The sequence below is a fragment of the Melospiza melodia genome, chromosome 6, assembly GCF_035770615.1.
Source record: "Melospiza melodia melodia isolate bMelMel2 chromosome 6, bMelMel2.pri, whole genome shotgun sequence".
Lineage (NCBI taxonomy): Eukaryota > Metazoa > Chordata > Aves > Passeriformes > Passerellidae > Melospiza > Melospiza melodia.
The window spans coordinates 29,567,476-29,591,175 of record NC_086199.1 but is presented as its reverse complement, the minus strand read 5'-3'; the positions used below and the strand labels follow the sequence as shown (position 1 = coordinate 29,591,175).

At 37.7% G+C, this 23,700-nt stretch overlaps 1 long non-coding RNA gene across 4 annotated transcripts; it reads right to left on the bottom strand.

Annotated features, from left to right (window-relative positions):
• Positions 1-130: 130 nt before the first annotated feature.
• On the bottom strand, positions 131-22,514 carry LOC134420357 (uncharacterized). 4 transcript variants are annotated; one of them, XR_010028320.1, is made up of 5 exons: positions 22,401-22,514; positions 21,150-21,440; positions 4,098-4,188; positions 3,953-4,012; positions 682-1,657 (listed from the first exon to the last, which is right to left on the bottom strand). It is a non-coding gene; the product is annotated as an uncharacterized LOC134420357 (long non-coding RNA). The 4 variants fall into 4 exon arrangements; XR_010028317.1 differs by lacking the exons at positions 21,150-21,440; positions 22,401-22,514 and adding an exon at positions 131-308 and having other exon boundaries at positions 1,370-1,657; positions 4,098-5,676; XR_010028318.1 differs by lacking the exon at positions 21,150-21,440 and having other exon boundaries at positions 4,098-5,072.
• Between the last annotated feature and the right edge of the window lie 1,186 nt (positions 22,515-23,700).

The following is a 23,700-nucleotide window of genomic DNA, read 5'->3' as shown; positions in this document are numbered from 1 at the left end:
TGCTTGTATACACTGAGATGGTATTTTAGGCATAGGCTCAAGGTCATTAAGATATCTGATTGTATGTCTGAGAAATGTGAATTGTCATGGGACTTGGAAGTGATCAAAAGCTTTATTGAATTTTTACCTTATTGGATTCTCAGGATCCACATAGTGTAGCAATTTCTTATCATTCGTATCATTCTTCTGTTGTTGTTTTTATTCTGTACAGAAGAAGGAAGGATGCAGCTTTTCAACAGCACTGGGTTCTGAATCAGTGTTTTGAAATAAATTTCTCTTGCTTGAAGGAGACACAGTAATTGCCCAGGCTAAAGCCACACGAGGAAGAAAAGAGAAAGTAGTTCCCTGAATGCAGGATACGTAAAACACACAATATTTATATTAATGACATAACGGTTGAGTGGGGTTTTTTTAGGGTAACTTCTGAGTGTGCACATTTCATAAAGTGATCAGAGAAATGATTTGCCCCTGATTCATTATGAATACTTGTCATCATGTCAAATTAGTCAGTGATTTAATGAGACTTAGGAATTTCCAAGTAGGTTTTCAAGCACAGCAATTACCATAAGAACGCCTTTTGCTGGCAAAGGGAAAACTCTTGGATTTCAAGTGTTGCAGTTGTGAAGCTGCCAGATGGACTTGCTAGAATGATTAGAAAATAATTAAGTTCCAAGCTTTTTTAACAGCATTGAAGTTTAAGTTTATTTCCTTAATATTTTTAAAGTATAGTACAGGAAAAAACAGTATGAAGTTAAGTGTATGCCAAGCTCCTTGAAGTTCATCTATTACATACCAGTCTGTGTGTGCTGGGATCTCATCTGCCCCTCCTCCTGAAATCATTCTCTCCCTTCTCTCAGAGGCAAGCTCAGGAGTAGCAGACCTTAGTACTTACCTTCAGTACACACTGTTCTGTAATGTTCTCCCTTTGCTGAAATGAAATTTTCTCAAACAAGAAACTAATAATAATGCAGAATTTGTGTTCCATCCTTGTTTTGTGTTTTGATTTAAAGGATGGTACTGTTTATTACTGAATTGCCTGCCTTGGAAGAACTAATTGTGTTGAACATATGGGTATTAAGTTTCATGCAGTAACAATCATGTTCATGCAGAATTTAATAATACTCAGCCTTCAGGCCAAAAGCAACTAGCTCAGATGAGGGTTGTCATCTTTGTTTTCCAGCTAATTTTCTATAAATACCGAGTTTGACAATAATTTACTTGGTTTAGTATTTTAGGAATTTGAAAAGGACTCTCCAGTTGTTTGGGATTTTTTTTCTAAAATGAATAATTTAACTGGCAGAGGTTCCATAAAAAATTAGGGCAGAATGACTCTTAATGAACACCTGAAGCTGAAGGGGGCTGCAGAGACCTTTTTGAGTTGTGCGGTTGGCCGGGGACAGCGTCCCCAGCCGGGTGTGCCACGCTGTGCTCTGTGTGCCCGCCCCAGGTGTGCCTGGCCACTCTGGCTCGGTCCTTGCAGAGCAGCAGCCAAGGGTGGAGCTGTCGCAGACAGACCTCAGTGGGGCCCTGAAGGCAGGAGAGGAGTGGCAGCAGAGGTTGTTTCTGGCTAAAGTGCAGGAAGAGCCAGTGGAACTGCAAACAATTGTAAAAGCTTGAACAGCTTCAATGTGCAGCTTTCTGATGCACCAAGCACCACCTATAAAAAAAAAGTGGAAAGTTTTGTTGAGGTAACTTGGGCAGAGCAGGTCATTCATTATCCTTAATGCCATCTTCCACATGTTAAAATTGCCTTTTTTTCAGAGACATGTTAGGAGAATGCACCCTCAGGAATTTGGGAAAATCATGTTGCCATTCTAGCGGTGGTTGGAAAGTGATTCTTGAGGCTTTGATTTGGAGTGTGAGGTTGGGTTTGGGGCCTTTTACTTCCAAAGCTTTTTAGTTCTGTTTTTAATTTTTGGTAAAGGACGAATTTTGTCTTTTCCACCAAAATAGTTTTTTATGATTGATTCGCATTTTCTTTCAAGAAGGATTAGGTGGGGGAAGTGAAAGAGTCTAAAACTGTAATTTTAATCTATGTGGTTTGCTTTCCAGTGGCAATGTTTGTTTAGGATTTAGCATCTCTGTTCAAGTGAACAACAATATCCAGTTCTTAACTAAATGTATTGAAATTTAAAAAAAAAATACACACAAATTTAATTACTTTAAAAAGACAGAATCTTTAACAAAATAATTTTTAATTGTTTAAAAAAAGTCTCGTCAAACGTTATTGCAAAGATTATAGCAGTGCATGAAAACCTAGTGAAGAAAATTAACATCTTTCTGAGGGCAAGATTCCCTAAGAGTATGAACTGGAGGAAAAGATAGAAAATTGCTTGATTTTATTGTCCAAAGCTAAAGAGTAAGAAATCCATTAAGGACATTTGAGTGAAACTAAAGCGCCATTAGGGATTTTTCTTCATATTTATTTAGCCAACCCTTACATGAATTGCCTCAATTTCCTCTTACACTGAACCTGTAAAACAACTTGGTTACTACTTTCCAGACTTGCTTAGAGACTGGTTTGGAAACAGCTGAACCCTTGGGTGCTGATGTAGTGCTAAGGCAAAAACGATACTGTAAGGCAATGTCCTGTTCATTTCTGTAATAGCCAGAAAAAGGAAGGTAAAGAGCAATTTACTTTGGGCTCTGTCATCCATATGTAGGTGAAATAATGCTATATAAATGCAGACTGTTTTCTGTCTGTGACTGAAATAATGCAGGTTTTGCTATTATCAAAGAAAATGCCTTGGTAACTCAGAGCATGGTTTGCTTTTGCTTTAGTTTTTAGTATGGACTTTGAGAGGGCTTGGCAAAGGTGGTGGGTAGGTCAGGACTACAACATTCAGGAGCAGTTTTGCCAAGGGGAAAAAAAGGGACAAGTAAATGTAAGACATACAATACATATAATCTGTAATATTAAATATACTAATATATTATAAACTTCTAAAGACAGGGCCACTTTTTGCTACCCTACATTGTATTTACTTTAGTAGTGTATACCAAGTACTGCTCTTTGTGTTCAGTAAGGTAGAACCCAACTTCTTTTGGAGGGGAGACAAGCACTGGCAGTTTCCCTTCCCTCTTGGAATGGATCTTGCCATTTCCTGGCATGTAAAAGGCTTTGAATCCTGAAGAAAAGTATTCTCACAAGGAGTAGAAATTAAGTTTTTTTTGTTTTTTAACAGAATGGCTTTGCTGACAGGACAAGGGAGACCAGCTTTCTGAAATCACTGAATTCTTTTGAAAGAAGGCCTAGAGGTGGTGACAATCACATGCTGGATAAACATGGTGACATAAAATTCTATTGAAATGGGAAGTAGGTAAGGCTTGAAATCTTGTAGCAAGCAAACAAAAAGGAATGTCCTGGTCATCAAATGAATCACAACCCACAGCAGTCAAGAAGCTGTGAGTGCTGTTAAGATAGATGACACCATAGTTTCCTTTGCCAAATATGGTAATGCTCTCAGGAGAGAAAATCAATTGAAAATGAATGTTTTTGTGGCAGTTTTGGAAGCTGTTTTTATGGTCCTTAGTGTTTCCTTTGCTATGCAGTTTCTCAAGTGTAGTTCTTTTGCAATCCTTTTCCTCAAAGTATTGGTTGCTTAGGTACCTGTTGGAAAAGCCCAGTAACAGTGTAATGTTCATATGCTATAATGTTTTCAAAGAATGCTGTTTCCATTGCAAATTGCAGAACATTCTTGAAAGACTTTCAGCTAAGTATCCTCTGTAAATTATGTATTTTCCTAAGTTTTTGGGAGGTATCTGAAAAAGTACAGTACACAAACTTCCAAACCTTGCAAACATGAGCATCTACAAAATGGCTACATTGAAGAGAAAAGCAGAGAGAGAAACAACAATTATAGTTACTCCCTCTCAGTTTCTAAATAGTAGTATTTCTGACTAAACACTACTACAGTAATGAGAAAGTGATTTTTTTCCCCCCCACACTTACGGTAAGTAAGAAGGACAGATCATCTCTCCAGGCCTTGCTCTGGCAGGGCTTTAGCTTAATCTAAACAATATAAGGCACAATGTAATATGTTGCTATTAAGAAAGATAATGTGTTTTATTTAGCTGCCATTATGATTTTCACTCACCTTGAAAAAGGAGCAAGGGCAAGGATAATTGAATCAAGTAATAGCATTAATTATGTGTAATACAGAGTAGCCTGTTGCTGTATCGCTGTATCTGGAAAATGAGATTGAAAAAGAAGGTGAAGAGGAGTTGTTTCAGCTATAGGTAAGAAACTTCCCAGAGTTCAGGCATTATCTTTGTGCTTTAGAAATACTGTCAGAGCAGAGTATGTTTCTGTACAAGTATGTTCTGACAAAATGTAGACCTAAACCAAAGGTTGAGCCAGCAGCTGACAATGACAGTTCACCTATAGATGTCAGTGAGAAAGCTATATACAATAACAGTGCATGTTTGCTTCATCAAACATTAGAATTTTGTGATTCCAAAGAACAGCATAGAAGAAGCAAGCTGGATTGCCAAATAAGGATCAGGAATACATCAGCCCTGGCACCATTTGCAAGAGATAAAAAGAAGCCGCCCATATTGCATTTATCAAGTGTGAATTCCTAAATTGCTGCAACCCACTGTAAGAGAAGCCCTGCTACACATCTAGAGACGCTTCAGCATCCTGCTGTGCTAGTCTGACATCTCTTGTGTGTCAAGAGCACTTATTTTTAGATGGGACAGTCCTTAGGGACAGAACGTGTCTTAGCTGCTGTAAAGGAAGAAAGGAAGTAGTTCAGGGGCAGCAGGAGTGGGCAGGGAGAAGCTCAGTACAGAGGCACAAAGATTCTGTTTCTGACCATAGGCCACAGCAGTTTAAGCTTGCCCTATTTTTTCAGATTGAATTTTGGCAGCAGCAGCCATGTCCTATTGGGCAATACCTGTTTTCTAAAATGAGACCGTGTTTTGCAGGCTGAGTCAGAGAGGGGAGAAATCGACTCGCCGATAATCTTCCTCTGCTGAGGACACATTCAAGAGCACTGGAGCAGCACTAACTGGGATGAAAAAAAGTCCAACTGTGGAAAGGTTTTCTTGCTGTCTGTCACTGACAACCCCTGGAAATGTGATCAGGGTTAAATAAAAAAACTGCTCTATTGTAATTATGTAATGTAATGTATGATCTAAATTTGAAGAGAACTCATGCAAATCCAAATATTGCATCTGTATAGCTCTGAATTAAACCTAAGAATCACTAAATTTAAGATAAGAAGAGATAGTGGTTTTGCATATGAGAAAGATATTCTGAAAATTACTATTCTTTGATTAAAATATTTACTAAATTTCTATTAGGAGTTCTGTGGTTTCATACAGATTCTAGAGGAGAATGCTACATATTCACCTTCGAGAAAATTTTGAGTCCTTATTTTGCAGACTGTTTTTTTACTGATAGCCTACTGTGTATTGATCTGGATTCTCTTATCTCTGTTGATGTGTAGTCGTGAGAAATCTTGTGAAGAGCAAGGCCAGAACCCATGGCTTCCAATTCAAGTCTGTAGTATAACTTTGTATCTGAAATATTGCAACATGTGTATTACATAAACTTTAAGTGATGAGCTATGGGTTTTCAACCAGAAAATAAATTACATTCTTTGGAAACTCCTGTGGGATATTGTTTTCAAAAATAATGGGGTTCTAGACTTGAAGACAGTTTTCCCAAAGTGATGCTTTTCCCCAAAATATTGCAATTATGTTGCAATTTGTTGGGCATTTGTTTAAAAACAAACAACAAATAGAAACTGTTCAAGCACCTTCCTTGTATAATTAATGGAAGGGAAAAGTACATTTCTTTTCCCTTCCATGAATTATACATTTTTAGGAAGTCAAGGGATGAAATAGAAAGTAAAAGGTACAATATTGAAAAACACCATAGGCAAACAAAAAAAAAAAAAAAATCAACCAATCAAACAAAAAAACCCACCCACACCAAAAAAAACCACCCCAACACAATTGACTGTTCAAAATTTCTGTTGTTTTGTTTTGTTTGTTGATCCAATTAGCAGTGAAAGGAATTTGAAATTTGAAGTTTCACACCAAATGAAAACATCAAAATATGACCAGCTCTGGTCAAATAGGTTTGAATATTTAACCATTCCTGCACTACCACTTGTTCCCCAGTTTTGGAAAATGGCCTATCTCTTTGCAGAAGTGGGTGATTCACTATGACCTTCATAAAGTTCAAGCTATTGGAATTGTCCTAAAAGCCCTGCCTTCCTGTCCTGGTAAGAGATGTAGTATCATACTGTTTATTTCCTTGTCCACTCTGTCCATGTTTGAGGCACCTGCTAGTTTTACTCAGAGCTAAGAAATGCTAAGAAATTTTCACAGGCTCAGTCCTTTATCTCATTTGATCTCCAGTGTGCTGTGAGCTGATCTTGCTCCTGCATGCACAGATACCCCAGTGGTGGGACAGCTGTCCCGGATTGCTCCCTGCTCCCGCAGCGCTCCCGCGCTGGCGCTCTGTCAGTCTGAGCTGCGCAATGAGAGCAGACACCGAGCACAGCTGCTGCTCCTGGCTCATCCCAGCGCTCCGTACCTGCTGTAACTCCGAGCTGAAACAGTCACTGTGCACTGGAAACAAGTACTGAGCAAACACAGCAGGTTTAATGCTTTCAATTTTTATCCGTTGAAACACAAATATCTGTGCAAGTACACATGCATACCTTCTGTAGTGGTAAATTTATATCAAGCTGATTCTAAAGAGAATTTCTTACTGTTATCACAAATGTGTTCAGTTTTGCCCATATAAAGCCTGAGAGTTTATCTAAATATAACTTAAAGCCTATTTTGTAAATTATTATTTTAAACCAGCTTTTTGATACTATTTTATTCTAAGGAACTGAGTGAATATGCTTTCTTCTTATGTAAATATGCAAAAAGCCTTTCAATTTAAACAACATAAAAGGGTTTTTTCCTGCAAGTTTAAAGTTATTCTATTTGCATTTATTTTATTACATTTAGAAATTATGCCTTACAGTGTTCCAAAATGAGTACAGTGGAATAAAGGACCGATGCAGGTTATTGTTATTGCTAATGCTTCTCTAGCATGTGAAGAAGGCAAGAGAAGGCAATCCCTCTCTTACATTTTGGAATTCTGCCAGCAAAGGAGAGTACTAGAGGAAAGCATGTTTCACCCAAGCTAATGAGGCTTCTGATCAAAACTACTTATCTTGATTCTCCTAGACCTTAGAGAAAGATGCCAAATTTACCCATGTATAAATTTGTCCTAAAAATTGCTACCCAAACCTTTTCATAAGGGGTTGCACGGGTGTGAGTAACTGGGACCTGAAAGGCAATAGGTACAAGCTGGTGAGACCATTAGATCAGAGGTGCATGATATGCCATAAGCACAGCAAGAGGAGATGCCCAGTAATGTGTAGCAGTGAGCTAAATGTGTACCTCAGTGGTTTAGCTTTAATTTATGAATGTAACAACAGCTCCTTGTTTCTTCTGGCAACATCTTGTAAATGAGCTATAAATACATCTGCTTTGATAAAATATTTTCCCAGCTGGCACCTGTCTGCACCTTAGGCTACTTTTCTCCTTTGAGAAGCAAAGGCAACTGTGTTTGCTACTGTTTTCACACTAATACCTGCAGAGCCAGCTCTCATCCTCAAACCAACCAGAAAAGCCTTAATGGGAATCTTCCCCTACCCTCTGCCTTCTGCCTCAGTTTGCTCTTGATAGGAACTTCTCAGCTTGGAAACTTTGCTGAATGGGTTTTACAGACTTTTGCACTCTAGGTAGGGCCACATTCAACTCACAGTTGAAGGGAAAGACATAAGCTGAACCTTGCAAGGTGAGTCTCTGAGAGATTAGTGTGAAAAAAGAAAGAATTTGTTCATAAGCAGAAATCTGTAGAGGGTTTATAAGTGCAACTGTAACACTAAAGTGTCAAACTGCCACTGCCTGACTCAATGTCAGCCATGCACATCAAAGTCTCTCCTAAGCCACACAACCCTGTTGCATTAGGTAAGAGATATATGCAGATTTTCAGGTTATGGATTTTGATTTTGATGTTTACGTGCTGTTGTATTCACAAAAGTTTCGGTTTGGATAGGGGTTTTTCCTTTCAGGTCTACCTCTATGTTGTTATGGGTATCAGAATCTTTTCAAATCAGCAATCTTGAAGACAAGGAACAATTATTTATAACAATCATTTGGGTAATTCTGAGAAAAGACTTGAATGTGTTCATAATGTTTTCATTAATTTTTTTTACTATCACCATTTCAGATGCCCTTGTAAAATCTGTTTAAAATAGGGAACCCCCTCACCCAATAGAACAAAAAAGACTATACATTCTTCTCGTGTTCTAGCCTGATGCCAGATTTGAGACATCATAAATATATTCATAACTGAGAACTTTGAAGACAGATTTAATTAGCTATTTAATTGTTTAGGAAAAGCAATCAGAAATTAGACACTAATTTGCAATGGTTTCTTTCTGTGTGTACATGTTCAGTGTGAAGGGTTTGTTTGTTTTTGATTGGAAGAAAAAATTCAGACCATCTCCAAATTAGTGTTAAGGGCCTATTCAGCAAATATGAGACTGAAGGTACAGTGCCATTATTTTGCTGTGTCCAGTGCATTTTCTTTATTTTAATTTGTTTTTTTTTGCTTAAGTTGACTGTGTGTTTAAAATTTCAGCTGACAAGCTGTCAGGCTTGCCAGCAGCATTTTAGCTGTGAATATCATGAAATCCATATACTTAGATTTTCAACAAAAATATTTGTTTTGCAACTTCAGTGATGGAATAAATTTATGGAAGAAACCTGACTTCTTCATATACACTGTGAAAAAAAAAGTTGACATAATTCAAATCAACATATATTTACATTGACTATAAGATGTTTTGTTAAACTAAATGCTCAACTCATTTTGTGGCAGAGACTTTCTTTGAGATATCTCCACAAGAAGAGAGTTACTTAGAATATCTTACAGCATTTCACTCTGATGTGATTTAATATAGTCTAAGTGAATTTTAACAGAATTTTCTGAAGCATAAACATTGTTGAATTATAAAAAAGCTGTCTATACAAAAGCATTTGTTAAATGCCTTTTAAAAAATTACCAAATGTGCTAACAAAAATACAGATTGAACATTCCCTGGAAGCCATAGAATGTTCTTGTCATCTAGCAAAATGATGGCAAAGACAAGTTAAATGGAGGATTTGAGGAAGTGCTTGTATGATGAATAAAAACAGAAACTTTCACATAGGGTTTTTGGGACATGTTTTCCTCCCTGTCTGTTTGCTTCCTGTTTGTTTCCTGTTTCTTTGGTATGCCTGTACCAAAATCACAGAATCACAGAATATTTGGGTTGAAAGGGTCACTGAGTCCAGCTCCTGGCCCTGCACTGCACCATCCCCAAGGCTCACCCTGTGCCTGAGAGCAACTTCCAAACATTTCTTGAGCTCTGTCAGGTTTGGTGCTGTGACCCCTTCCCTGGGCAGCCTGCTCCAGTGCCCAACCACCCTCTGGGGGAAGAACATTTTTCCAATGTCCAATCTAAACCTCACCTGATTCATGCCATGTGAGTGACATGAAGAATATGCTGTTTCACTGTGATCACAGTGAACTTTTCTGTAAGATCACTGCAAAATTTTTCTAGTCCTCTTTATTTTTCTATTCCTGTCACGGAATGAATGGAGGGACTAATTTTTTATATCTTCAGGTGTGCCATGTCTCTCCTCCAGAAGTTTTCACTAATCGAAACACAGCATGCACATGCATTAGTGTCTGTTTTTAGTTTCCTTGCCTCGTGTTTTTGTAGCTGAGATCAGAAGAAACTTACTGTATTCACTGAAATGCCTCTGCCAAACCATAGCTGAGGCTGGAAGCTGCATCTTCAGCTCTTCAGAACAAGTGACATACAGGGGTCTTACCAGGGCAGCCATCGATGCCTCTTGGGATGTGCAGTCTCTGGCTGATGCTGGTGACATCTGCACCCTTCTGTCCTTGCCCAGCAGCTCCAGATAGCCCAGCCACCAGCTGGGATTCCATGAGCCAGCACAAAGATATTTCCTGCCACGGTTGCTGGTTTACAGGTGTGAGTGTTGGGGAATGTCAGGCTCAGGACCCCTCAGCTCCTGAGAGACATTTGCTGGCCACAGAAGTCCCTCTGTCCCCTGCAGCCCTCCTGAGGCATGGGCCACTCGCTGGGACCACACCTGTGCCTGTGGCATGGCTGTGTTTTGGCTACAGTGGGGTTGGTGGTGTTCGAGTGACACAAGAGGAGACAGCAGGGTGACAAACACTGTATTCTCATTGGTCTCCTGCTTTGGTGAATACCCACTGGAGAAAATGTGATCATTTAGAAAGCCATTAATCTGTGCTGTCAAGGTAAGGAAGGCTGTTTCCCATATATTTTTCTGGTTTTACTCATAATTGATAAATTTGTGTACTTTACAGTATGACATCATAAGGCACTAAAAATTCAGCTAGTTAATCCACACCTTCTGATCTTTGAGCACTTCCTTGGTCCATTTTCATTAACAGGAATGATGAAAACTGCATTAGTATGTTAGTTAGATTAGCATGTTAGATTTTGTGATTGTGTTAGTATGATCAGTGTGATTGCTATGAAATTTGCCCACGAGCAACACACTCTAGGTAAAGCTATACTGTTCAAGAAAGCATTCTTTCTGATCATATTGATCATATTTTAAATGCTTTATAAGCAGAACTGCAGAACTTGTCTGAAGAAATGGAACTGTGTATGTTGCCCCCACATCCAGAGATACTCTTATTTTTCATGTCACTGTTTACTTTGTCATGATTTTAAAGAGGTGCCCCCTGTGTGTTGTTCATGTATTCCATTAACATCTGAATTGCAGCAATCTGTTTAACTCAATAATACTGTACCATATCCAGCTATCTATCTCTCATTAGACTGAGAAATACTACTTTTTACTACCCCAACTTTTGCTTCTCTTTCTCTCTCCTTGATGTTTAACCCCTTTATCACCTTGTACATATAACTAGTTAACAGCAGTCATCTGATAACCAAGAGTGTACAGAGTTCTTGGATTCTAATTTTAAAAGAAGCTTGTATTTTTACCATGAAATCTCAATTATGAATTATTAAAAAGGAAATATTGAGAAATGTCTCAGTATTTTAGATATGATGCTTTATTTTTCCATTGCATCCTTTTTTTAGGTTTATTTAGTTTTTGGACCTCTCACAAGAACATCAGAAAATGGCAGGTTGTGTTTTCAATTGTGTGGTGTTATCATAAATATATCTGCAATTTTCCTGTCTGCTGAAAGAATGAGCAAGGCAGAAATAAAATACTCTGACAGCCCACAACACATCTCAGTCATTGGGGAGATAGCTGTTAATATTCTTAGTGGATAATAGGCTTGATGGATCTGTTAAATAAAGCACATAGTCTCAAAGCTCATCACAGGGAGTAGGTGATAATGAAAAGAACCAGCAGACATGCAAACTTAATTAACCTGCTACTGGTTGATTGTGTGCAACCTATTCCTTGTTAAGCCAGAAAATAAGCAATGCTGTCAGCCTGCAATGTACTGAGCTTTACGGACTAGCCATAGTCTTATTCTTGGTATTTTAATAATGCATTATATTCCAAATGTATTGTCTTCCATACATTAATTTTATTCTTCATCTATAGCAATATTTTGTCATGCACTGAAGGGACATTGAAAATTATCTCTGTAGAGCTGTGTTAAAAGTTTGCATCTAAGTCCTTCTGCTCTAGAATGCTACTCATTAAAGTGACTCTGGTATTTTCCTTTCTTCCTCAGGAGGAAAGCCCAAAAGGCATGTGTGACTTGGTATTTTTTAAATTAGGCTTTTGTTAAATAGAGGAAACAGGTCTTCCTTGGCTGAAAATATCTGTCACTCTCTTGCTCAAAAAAAAAAAAAAATCAGACAAAAGAGGTCTATCTATATATCTCTATAGGCACTCACAGTCCAAATCAACCCTTCTTTTCCATGTCAGTGGTTTCAGATGGCAGAAACCACTGCCATCCGCATATCACGGAGATTATTTTGCCTCATGCCTTATTTTGCTGGTGTTTCTTGGCTGGCCCATAGGTGCAGCCCTGTGTGCCCTCCCTGGATTCCTTTCTCGTCCCTTGGCTCAGCAGGAGCTGATGAAGGAAGCAAAGTGTCGCTGAAGGGCGCAGCGCTGCTGGGGAGGCAGCGTGCCCACGGTGCATGCAATGGGCAGCTCCTGCGCCAGGCAGGGCAGGCAGCTCTGCACCACAGCAGCTCTCAGCTGCAGGCTGGTGCATTTCAGAGTTTACTCTGTTAATCCTTGTTTTTCAGGTATGAGCAACCTTTCTCTTGAGCATGTCACAGAAACCTTAACAATCCAGAGGTTTTGTCTCCTAAAATATACAATGGAAGCTATTGTAGTGAAACTGAGTAATGATACCGTGTGCTTTCAGAAGGTAGCTTACTTGGGAAAGGTAGATATATATGCATTTATCAGGTTTTGAACTCAGTGTCAAAACCTAAATAATTAGAAACAATTGAAAACAGGAGGATAGGGCAGCCAAGATGGAGGTAGACTTGAATGCAGCAGAAAGAATGAGGTTATAGGGCTGATGAGATGTTGTTGAAAGATTTATAGGAAAACAATGCACCCAGGAATGGTACTTATCTCTAACATGGTTGTGGAAACACACATATTACTGTGACAGTAATACTGGTGAAAGTAAAGACCCAAACCTCACTGAGGAAAAAGCATTATGGTGCTATATGATGTCACTTCTGAATTTCAGCTTCCTTAAGTCTCCCTGAAGACTTTGTGCAAAGACAATTCAGTGAAAGTATACGATGCCTACAAAGTCAAGAATCTAAAGTAAGGAATGTTTCTCTTAGTGGTTATGTAAAGTTAAATGACTGCAAATATTCTCTTCAGCAGGGGTTTTGGTATCACTACAGGGATGTGCTTTGGGTGTGATGCTTCAGACTTTAATTTTATATGAACCTATTCCAGAGCTTTTCATATGTGGAGATTAATGTACCCTCTTGTTCTGCAGGACCTTTGGAAAACTCTGCGGTGAAGAAGAGTGCAGGAAAATGTCTGAGGAAACCAGAGTCCATCTTCTCCTGCCGACAGCTTAGAGAACCATCTCCAAGGCTCTTTTCAGTATTTATGTAATGCAGTTACTTTTTAGCTACTGAAAGGGAAGGATAGAGAAACAACCCCCAAATATCTCTCTTGATATCTCAAATATTACCTCTTTTTGATGATGCACTTAATCATCAGGGTATAGTGAGAGATTCAATCCTGTGCACAGCTATCCATAATTACTCTTGTAAGAGCTAGAACTGCCTTGAACTTGGCTCTGAGAGGCAGTGACATATATTTCTACCTCAGTAGGAAAACAGAAGGATTACATACACTATTTGAGAATAAGCTATTTATGAATAAGCTTCTGCAATTAAAAAACCTTTGGAAAATAAAGTTGGCCATAACTGATGCATTTTTAGCCTTTAGAAAGTGGTTTCAGGCTGTGAATACTGAAAACTGGCAAAAAAGAGCATCTAAGCTTTGAAGATGAATGGTATTTCAGAAATACCCTTGTCCTCATTTAGCCTCAACCTTCAAGCATCATCTTATGCTGAATTGGGTGATGATACACAGGAGAAATTTAATATTTTAGAGGATAGGACCAGAGAATACACAATGCTGATTCACTGGGGTTTTTTTTTTTGCTGATTCTGTTCTCTGAAACATTTAACTTCCCCTGTGTATTAACATGGGAGCTGTGAATTCTGCTAGGGCAGAGCAGACAGACAAAACTTAGACATTAAACATTCATCTAACATTCATGTTAACACATCAGGTGGAAATATGAGATTTAGATTGGGCGCAGTATGTGTTTTTGATATTAAAAATAAGAGAAATAAGTACATCCAAACTCAAAACCTAAACTTTGTATGTGGTTCATGTGAGGGACTCCCTGTAGGTTGGTTTTTAAGTGCTGGAATGAAAGCATATTTTTTGTTTGACTTATTTAGCACAGACAGGATGACTCAGATATTTTCTCTTTTCTCCCTTTTTTATAGCTCCATAATGATCAAACAGAATTGAGAAAAACTTCTGAAAAATCAGATATTTTGAAATACCTGTATGTGTTAATTTTTGCTCTGCATAGAAGTCCACTTTCTAAAAATCAATCTTGTAATTAGATCTCCTTCTCAATCACAAACGTTGCTGTGTGACTTCCAACAGCGATTGCACTGGCTGGTAAAATGGAACCTCCAATGCACAAACATCTTTTAGCTACTCAAGCCTGGCAGGTGCTGCTTGGGAGCACTGGAGCAGCAGCTGGCTGGCTCTTTGTGTCACTTCTGTCACACTCCCAGTTACACACCCATGGGCACCAACGTGTCGAGGCTGTGTCTGTGGCCCAGGGCCCCAGGAGCATTTGGGAGACGTAGACTGGGAATCAGGATGCTGAGTGATCTCTGTGAGCACCTCTTTAATTTGGTCTTCCCTCTCCTCAAATAAAAAATTAGCAGGTAATTGTTCAAAAACTTTTGGATTGCAATGAGTTTTGGAGCCCACCAATCAATTCAGATGTGAATGTCGGTCATTCTTTTCCCTTCCCTTTCACTCTTAATGTGTTATCCATCTTTAGTCTCCTCAAGTCATTCCTCTATTTTTCCTGTTTTGCTGGCTTTTTCTTTAGTTCATTGTAATTTTCATCTTTTTTTTTTTTGTAAGATTTTTAATTGTTTTTTTTTAATTTGAGATTTTTTAAATAGATTTTACTTTCTTTCATTATATTTTCTACCTTCTCCATTACACTCTTTACTTTGTTAAAGTCCCTTTTATATTTAAAAAGCTGCTTTTATGCCTGACATAGCAATTGTAGAATTCCTTGTGCTGAGTATGTCTTGAGGGGTTGTTGCATTTTGTTTCGTGTTGTGGTGCTTTGGTTTTTTGTTGTGTCTTTTGGATCACAGTCTGTTAAACCTTATGTTATTAAGTATTCTTGTTCAGCCATCCTTGATCAGATTTTTGGACTACATCCTATTGTTTATCGTTTCCTAGTTGGAATGGGCTTCCAGCATTAAATGTTCCAGGCTGGTGGTCTCCAAACTTTTTTGATTGCACACCTCTGTCAGTAAAAATTTTAAGTGAGCACATCCAATCTATGTGTATTTATTAATGTATAACTTATGTATGAGTGCTACTGTAATAATACATTCTGTACACTATAAAACCTATTAAAAAAAACAAAATTAGAGAGTGAATGAGATAAAGATTAAACAAACACAATTTAAAAAATATTTTTATCTTATCTAATAATGGTACAATGAATATGTTCTTCCTGCACCCCAGTGGATTGTCTTGTGCACCTCCTTTGGTCCTTGCATCTCACTTGGACCCCACAGAATTTACTTTTTGTAACATTCTTTTCCTTTATTCAAATTTCTAGGATAATTTCTTCAGTCTTCCTTTTAGAGTTCACCTATCTCACATGTTTTTTTTCCATGCTAAGTAATTAATCTCTCATTATATCATACAGGTTGTTTTGCTAGCAGTGACATTTTTATAACCAACTACATTCTCCCAACAGTTCCAGAACTAGGAGGTAAACCAAGAATATATGTTAAGCTGTGATTTTCAACCCCTTGTGTTTCTGTGCTCAAGATTTTTTTTTTTAATTTGAATAATGCAGAGATAATTTTCCTAAAGGTAAAGCCTCCAGTATTTAGTTTCCTTTTTATTAATAATTGAAGGCAGAATCTTACTGCTCTTTGGCTTCAGGTGGGTATAGCTGCTGAAACCAGCAGTACTTTCCAGGGCTTTCAAGAAGATCAGCTTGGAAAACATGGCTGAGCAAAGGAGTTTCCTCATGCTGACAATTATGCCATCATGTTAAAGTCATCTGCAAAACTGCATGCCACAAAACACTCGAAGGAATGGGGGATATTTAGAAAATTTGAGGACTGTAGGACTGATGCTTAAAACACTGGAGTGGTACTTCTAAGAAGATTTTTTCCTATTTTTGGGTTGATAAACAATTTGTTTATCAATAAATCATTTAACCTGTATACCTCATTGCTTTATGCATGGAAGCCTCACAGGAGTTTTGGGAATGTAAAATTCACTAAGAAGCATGAACATCATAGTTATATCAGACCAGAAGACCTCTGAAGAGCCAGAGAACTACTGACTTTAGGACAGAGACAGGCTGTTAGCTAGCCCAAGAATGTAATTATAGTGCATATTCTATCTTTTTCTCTTAATGTTCAGGCTTTGAGAACTCATTTAGTTTGTATGTAAACTTTCTAGTGTATATGCTCCCAGGCCAACTGGAATTTTCAGAGTATATTTAGACATTATATTTTCAATATTCATCCTATTATTTATTTAATCTTGAATTTATTTCATGTTTGTATGGAAATGCATCTTCTTCCTGGTGTTACGGAAATTGACTCAGCACAATAATATGTCAGCTGCTTAGTTCAACAGGAATAGTCCAGTTTCTGCTGTGGTTTGAACTCTTCCAGTATCCTTTCAAGGTGACAACCTAAATTAACAGTTTTGTAGGCTACACAGTAATTCATATTTAATGACCAGAGTAAACATGCTAGTTATATTTCTATCAAACAAATATTTCTTTATCCTTGGGCATTTATGCCTTCTACATAACTATAAATAGCTGTTGTGTCCTTCTTAATTTGATAGGAAAGAAATACACCTAAATGATTCTTCTTGGACATATTCCAAAGCCAATAAATTCAGTGAGGGACTATAAAGAATTTTAGTGCAGTTTTTATGAACTCCTTAAGCTTTCTTCTAAAGATTTTCTCTCAAACACATCATGCTTCTGAATTTCCTGGAGTTAATTCCCATTTTTCTTGGACTGGAGTACTTAGAACCTGCCTTCTGAGTGCAATGGTTTAATTGTTTAATTCTGACAGCAGCCATTTAGATAGCTTCCATCTGAGCTGTCCTAGGGTCCTCACTGGGAATCAGCTTGACCATGAATGACACAAAAAGGAACCAATGAAGATGAGTCTTACAAAGTATTTCTTTTCAGTTTCCAAAAGCTTTAACAGAATTTGCATTTCAGGAGAGATTCTTGTATTTAAGGCCTTTAGCTTTAAAATTGTATCTTTTTTGAAAGCATCATAGATTTTAATTGTTGCTTTCAGAAAAATAGGTGTATTGTGCTAAATGTAAGGAAAGCTGGGGGTGCTGCACACCTAATTCTTAGCTGCCTCTCACTCAGCAGGAGTCTAGAGAATTGGCATAGGTGTCTTGGTTCCACCTGCAATACGTGAGATGGCTTGGAACCCTCAGCAAGGAACTGCTCTTTTTTACTACTTTTTGCTGAATCATTTGTTTTAAGGCCATTTTATCTCATTTTGAAATGCAGTGTGATATATTTGAATTTTTTTTCATGTCAAGCTACGTCATGAAGACAGTACAATCCAAGATAAGACATTTGGCACTGGGAAACAAATGCTCATCATGACAGCCTTTCCTCTGAGGGCAACCTTGTAGTTGCCCTGGCAACCTGGTAGTTTAGATACCATTTTGCAAAGTATTTAGATTTTCCTTGTGGTCCCTGCCTTTGGTTGTACTATGTATATTATTTTCAAAAATATTTTATGGGGAAATAATTGCTTCATGAACCATTGAATTGACCTTTCCTTTTTTCCCCTGAACATCTACTATGCTTAAGGCAATCTATTAAAACCATGTTTTCAGCAACACTTTCCCCAACTGACTTAAATGATGAACTTTTGCCAGTGAGATTTTACTGATTTCCATCTGGTACTTTCTCTGATCTTGAATTACTGAGATTTTTAGGTAGATTACCTGCTCCTTGAATAGGCATTTAACCTTTCAATTTTTAACCTTTTAATCTTTTTTCCCAGAAGTTTCCCAGAGTTTTGCAATTATTCAAACCCCCACCTGCAATGGATCATCGTTCCCAAGCTTAGAATAGCTCCTGTTAGTCAATTCTTTACTGGATGAATGACAATCAATAGAAATTTTCGCTATGACTTAACAGCATTTTAAATGGAAAATTCTCTTACTGGTGTCTACAAATCCTACCTGCAGTACATACTGGACAACTTCATACAAAATACTAATTGAAATTTGTATTTTAGATACCTTTGTAGCAAGCCTAAATGATGATTAAGTTTGATGAGCCAGTAACATATCTTCCTATGTTAAGGACGACAGTACCTTGCATAAAGTATTCCAATACCTTGGAAATCCAGTTTTCTGTTCTACAATTAACTCAGAAATGCCATGTTTTCTATCATGTTAATGAAATCTTGGCAAATGCTTAGTCTTGTATAAAACAGGGCTTTTTAGCAAGAAAAATGAGGGACACCCCGACTTATTTTTTTCTGTAGTTGGGACTTTGAATAAATAAGTGACAAAATAAGTACCGGTAGAAAATATTTCCCACTGTCATTCTAGAATACTATTTAGAAAATTATTAAACCCTGAATGTAATCCCCTCTTAGTCCACTGGGGATTTCCCATCACCAAGCATTCTATAATGATTTATAGAATCATTTTTGTTTCCATCACCAAGCATTCTATAATGATTTAAAATGTGGTTTTGCTATTCTCATTTCACTCTGATTTTTTGTTGGGGTATTGGTTTTCTTAGCCTGTAGGTACTCAATAGGAGTAACTCAATAATTGCTGTCTGAGATGTTAAAAGTCTGTCAGTACTGTTAAAATGTTGCACATATATTTTATTGGTAAAATGAAAAATGTCAGTCTGCTATGGATTCTTATTAGTTGTACTGAATATATTATGGAAATTCTGGATTGGAATTAAGATTGCATTACTGAAGACAGCTCACTGAAGGACATGGATTTTGTAAATATTTGGGTGCTCTTTATTAAACATGCTATGCAAGTAACTATTGATAAAATCTGATAAAAAGCCTAAGCCTACCTGCACAAAAAATGCAGCCATATTATCAGTTCCCTGTGAAAGCAAAATTCGTGATCCAGTGGCTGAGTGAAAATTCAGGAAATGGAACCCATATTACATAACCATTCCTTCCCTGGTAAGTGTAGATTTTTGAATTATGCTTTCTGTCTCAATCTTTCTCTCTCTCTTACTAGGCATAAGGAGAAAAAATGGGAAAAGTTGAATAAAATTTGCATTTGTAACATGATATGCAACCACAATATAAAATATTTGAATTTACATAAAATACAATATACAATATATCAGTTTACTCTTATAAGATTTTGGTTTTCTATTACATAGACTCTCTTTATAAGGTAACATTATGGAAGCTTCTTCAATCTTGGAGCCAGTTGCCTAATTGCTAATTGTTCAATTTTCAAGGGAGCTGAAACTGTTATGTTAATTATTAATTAATTAATATTCTTTATTATTAATTTTTCATCTTTTGAAAACAATGAGACAAAAATAATTTTTCTACTGAATTTGTCTGGGGGACAAAAATATCAAAATACTTAGAAACAAAATTTGGAAAAAAATAGTTCCCATCAAAAATTTTTTTTCTTTGCAATTCACATAGGGTTTTTCTGCAAAGTAAATCTGTAGCTTTCTGGATTTTTTAAAATTGTATGAAAGTAAAATAACCTGACTTGGGAGCATTCTTTGAAAAATGGAGCAACAAACTTCTGGGGTAAATGTATTTTGATGGAGGTTTGGTTTTTTAGCAAGATAAATAATTTTTACAGAAAGTTCCAAGCCGGTCTCTGCATCATCCAGTTCTACACCTGAATCCACTTTCTTCAACTCCATGTAACACAGGGCAGCTACACCCTCTATTAATAACTGAGATTTTTTTTATCTAAATCATCTTACAGCTTAGCAAAATTGTATGTGGGAACCATCACAATTTTATGAGACTCATCAAATATCTTTGTGTTCCTTATAGCACCAGCAGGATCCACGGGTCTTGGAACACAACTTTTCTTCAGAAAGATGTATCTGTGAGTTGTGGCAAAGCCAACTCTCTGCATATACCACAGATTCTGAAAATTGTATGTACTCATATCTGAGAGCAATGGAGTGCTTCTTATTCAATGGCAGAACTGGTCTTCAGGAGCTGCATTCAATTCTTACAGAAACTGCTGATTTCCACTGTGACTTCGTCCTGCTGAAGCTCTCATCTGTAAAGCATCACTTCCTTCTCTCCTTAGCCTATGCAGATTAAGAAATGTTGGTCCTCCTGCTTTCACACACAGTACAACCAAATGCATGTAAAAAGGTTAAGAGAAAAGCAAGTATTTGATGGTTTTCTCTATTAAAGGGTAATTCTTTAGTCAGAATCCAATTAAAAAAGACTGTTAAATTGCTGCTTTTGTAGTAATCATGAGACATCTGTCTGATTCTGGAGAACAAAAAGGCAGCTGAGAATGGATGCTCTCACCTTACTTTGGAGCAGCTGGTAGATTCAGGGTCCTTTAGTTTCAAATTAAAAGAATTTCTTCCTAATGTCTAATCTAAATCTAGTATCTTTCAATTTGAAGCCATTCCCCCCCGTCCTGTCACTCCAGGTCCTTTTAAGAAGTCCCTCTCCATTTTTCTTGTAGGCTACTTGCAGGTACTGGAAGGCCACCATTAGCTCACCCCCAAGCCTTCCTTTTTCCAGGCTGAGCACTCCCAATTCTCTCAGCTTTTCCTCACAGGAAAGCTGCAGAATGGGTGTAAGAATCCCATCCTTTCTTTGGAACTGACATTTGGCAAATAGTACTCCTGGAGAGTGAGAGACTCAGAAGAACAAACTCTTTGACTGCCACCCCCCTCCCCGTAGGCTGCCCGTGGCCAAACCTCTCAGCTTTGTGACAAGAGGTTTCAGCTGCACGTCTGACTCCCAGCGCCCACCCCACCATTTCACCCTTTCAGCGCACACTTAAGATGTTTTGGGTTAATTATAGAAGTGCAGCAGCACATGAGTGAGTGAGAGAGACTCGCGGGGAGATGATAAGAGCCTGCAATTATGTGGAGGGTTTAAATGCTGAGGAGACAAGGAATATATAAGGCATGAAACATGGGCTAGTACTGGGGTGGATGAGACATAACTAAGAAAAGGGAACACCCAGTGAATTCTCTGGAAATTTTACCAGATAATGTAATTATTAAACTGGGAGACTCTTCTAGGAGAAAGATTTCTTACTTGGAAGGTTCAAGACTTCAATAGTTTCATAGGGAATAATTTCAGATTTGTGTTGACTGCAGAACTGTCTTCTCTGGCTTCTCCTGGTATGTCTGCATTCACAGGGATATTCATAACTGCACAGACATTGATAACAACACATGGCTCCTTCGTGACAGTGACTCCTTCATGACAGTGATTTTCATCATATATTGCATGTTTGGCATACTTATCTCATCAGGACTTCTGCCCATCAACAAGATTCTGCTGCAATGCTGCCTATATTTCTAAAGACCACATAGTTCCAAACAGCTGAGACAAAAGAGACAATAGAAAGCCTGTCAGAATGGCATTTGCTTCTTTTTCTTGAAAATGTTAAGTTTCTTTCAAAGACTACACTGGCCTGAGGCTTAAGAGAGGTAACATTTGGCTTTGTGCTAGGACAGATTTTATATGTCAACATCCATTGGATTTAGAAAGAGCAGATTTTAAGTGAGAAGTTGCTGTAGAATCTGATAGGTCAGGATATACTGTATATAAGTTTGTTTGGTATATTATGAAAAATTTGTTGATTTTATTGGGAAATTTACAGAAAAAAATAATAAACTGAAAGGCTGAGTTAAAAATACAGAGAGGACCCGATTCTACACATTTGCAATTTCTGAATGCATTGCTAAATACTGTAGATAATCTGAAGGCTGTTGTAATAAGTGTTCTAGGCTTTAAAGCTTTTAAAGAATCATGGCTATATTTTTAAGCTGTTGTATTTAATTTTAGTCAAAAGCTGAATAGCAATTGTGAGATTTCTAGGCCTCACAAGATCACAATGTGTTTGTTTTTGTTCACATTTTTACCATGCAGAGGTAAGGACTCGTGTTCTCATTTTGGCTGCAGCCACAACAGTGTCTTGTTGGTTGAACAACACATCCAGTATTGCCCATATCCAGGTGTCTCCTATATATATCTATATATATATATACACATCTCTATATATATATGTACACAGACATACATGTATTTAATTTTCCTCTCCTATTAATAATCACACAGATTGAGGCTTCATGCTCCTGTGTGCTCAGGCTGTTGTGGGGACATGCAGATCACGTCCATGCAGATCTGTGTGCTCTCCAGCACCCTGCACTGCCTGTGTTTCCCCTGTCCCTGGGGTCACTCCCAGCAGCCAAGTCATGAGAAATGTACACAGCATGTGGGAGCCCTGGTCAGCCAGAGCTGCTGGAGTGTTATTCCTGTAGATGACATTGCATAACATACCTCAGTAGGTTTTTCCTTCTCTGGTTTACTCAAGCCTGTGATGACACTTCATTGCAGAAAGCAGAATTATTTCGGCCCAAGGAATAACTTTAGCTGGGCAATTTTCAAGTGGCTACAAGGAAGGAAATGATATTTTGGAATTATGTATGTTGTGTGGTGCCCTTTTCATTTGACCTTGCAATATATGGGAGTGAGTTGGTGTGTGGACTGATGAGTTCTCAAATGGACCAGGATGCTAACTGTGAGTCCTGCTGGATTAGAAATGTAAAACTTGAGGAGATAGTGCAGAAAACAAAAATTTAGTTTGGCAGTAAACAAGAAAACACAAACTGTTTCATAGATTTTTTCAGTGAGAGTTGGCTCTGTCTCAGTTTCAGGAGAGTCTGTCTCTCCCTAGCCAGAGGGAATGTAGGATGTGTCAGAGAGGGTCTGATTGGGGAGGAATTCAATGCAGCTATCAGCAGTGGACTTCTATGTAAATACTGCAACACCTCTGAACCAAGCAACAGCTGAGATAACACTGTAAACTAATCTTAGTGCTGGCAAAGCTGGTCAATCCCTCACATTATATGGTTTCTGTAGAAAAGATGTGCTAGGGAAAAAAATAAGCAGATTTAAACTATATATGGCAACTTACCATTGGGTAAAATATGCTGACTTTTTCAAATTGAAAGCGGCATATGGTGATATTTTTTTCTTTGAAAAATTGCTCTGTGCCAGGGTGTATATACTTAGAAATACTTGCATCTGTATGAATTCTTGTATAAACAGGCATCACTATCACCAAAGCATTTCCAAGTGTCTGTTATGTGGGCTTGATCAATTTAGATAAACATATTCTTTAGATAAACAAATTCTCGAGGTCCTTATCCCACCAGTATTGATTTTGGTTGATTTTCCATCAAGACAAAGCAAACAAAGAGCCAAAGCTTGTCCAGAGCAGAGGCATTGAATCACAGTGTTTTGCTGCTTTGACCTTTTGAGGTCACTGCATTTCACAGTCCTACACAGCCTTTCTTAGGTAGCTAAGAAAAATAAAAAAGCAATATATAAATAAAGACATATACACACAGATAAATACGTGCATATAAAATATATATGGGCATATATATTTATATATACTGATGTATTAAATAAACATACAAAACTCTGTACAAAAATGGTGTCTCACCTGGAACACGTTCCCTTTCCTTTCCTTGCAGCACTTAAAGAAAAGCAGGAGCTTATCCAAGAACTTTCCTGCTACCATCTCTTTCAGAGCTGTGATTGTAATTTAGCACAAACCCAAGATAAACTGGGG